The following is a 1,394-nucleotide window of genomic DNA, read 5'->3' as shown; positions in this document are numbered from 1 at the left end:
GTGTGTGTGTGTGTGTGTGTGTGTGTGTGTGCATATGCCCCAGAGCATGTGCAGAGGTCAGAAGGGACATTGTGAATGTTGATTCTGGGCATTGAACTTAGGTTATCGGGTCTGGCAGTGAACATCCTTTACCCATGGAACCATCTTGCTGGCCCCAGGTATTCTAGCTTTATACCTTGGTGGACCATACATGCATTCACTTAGAAATTCCAGGTGAGCGTCCCTCCCTTCTTGCAAATGAAGAGAACTCTGCATGGAGGGAGTGGAGTGTTTGTCTAAGGTTCTCCGCTTGGTTAGTGACCAGGATGCAGCTGCCCTGCACTCCTGTGCTCTGAGCTCACATTCTTTCCAACCTCTCGCTTACTCATTTGCTCCAAATTCTATTTCAGTGCTACAAGACATTTTCTAGATATTTTGTTTTTGTTCTTGTGTACTTGCATAACTTTTATCTTGATATGTTCTTAATAATACCCCCCCAAAACTAAGAATTCCGTAGATAAGTGTGTGCTTTAACTGCATCGACCTTTCATTCCCTCCCCCCAAGTCCTTCCCCTATCCCTTCCATTGCTTTTCTCTCTCATTTCCTGTGCTCTTAGAAAACCCCCACTGAGTCCACTTAATGCTGTCTTGGGTAACCAAGGGTGGGGCCATCTACTGGAGCGTGGGTAGCCAATCAGGTGAGACATCTCAGAAGAAACCTGATACCCTCCTCCTTCAGAAGTCATCAATTGCAGATGCTCCTTAGCTAGGGATGGGAGTTCATGAGTCCCTCTCCCATCAAGCTGGGATTTTTGTCGGGTGTGGTCTTGGGCAGGTCTCGAGCTGCAGTCACAGCTGCTGTGAGTTTATGGGAGCATAATATCCATATCCAGCAAATACCACTTCCCTGAAGATGGCCACCACCTCTGGCTCTTACAGCTTTTCCTGCCTCATCTGCCATGATTATCCCTGAACCTCTGGGAGGAGGGAGCGTGATGCAGATGTGCCACATACAGTTGAGGACTTCATAGTCTCTTATTGTCCCGATGTTGAGCTGCTGTGAGTTGCTGTCCATTACTATCTTCTGCAGAGAGAAGTTTCTTTGATGCAGGTTGAGAAACGCATCGGTCCATGCACAGATTGTGCTTCCCCTGCAGGGTCAGGCCTGCTGTAGGAACATGGAGCAGTGTGGACAGATGACAGTGAGCAGTGTTGAGGTCCAGAGAGCCTTTGGGAGAGAAATGGAGCCAGGATGGGAAGTGTTCTGGTAGCATCTCATAGGCTTCTTAAACCCTGGTTAGTTTTGTGGGATGAGAAACTTCATTTTGTCGTAAGTTTGTGACAATCAATCTAAAGGAAATTCTTCTTCTTCTTCTTCTTCTTCTTCCTCCTCCTTCTTCTTCTTCTTCTTCTTC

The sequence above is a fragment of the Mus pahari genome, chromosome 18 (genome assembly GCF_900095145.1).
Source record: "Mus pahari chromosome 18, PAHARI_EIJ_v1.1, whole genome shotgun sequence".
NCBI classification, from domain to species: Eukaryota; Metazoa; Chordata; class Mammalia; order Rodentia; family Muridae; genus Mus; species Mus pahari.
Note: the sequence above shows the minus strand (reverse complement) of the source record.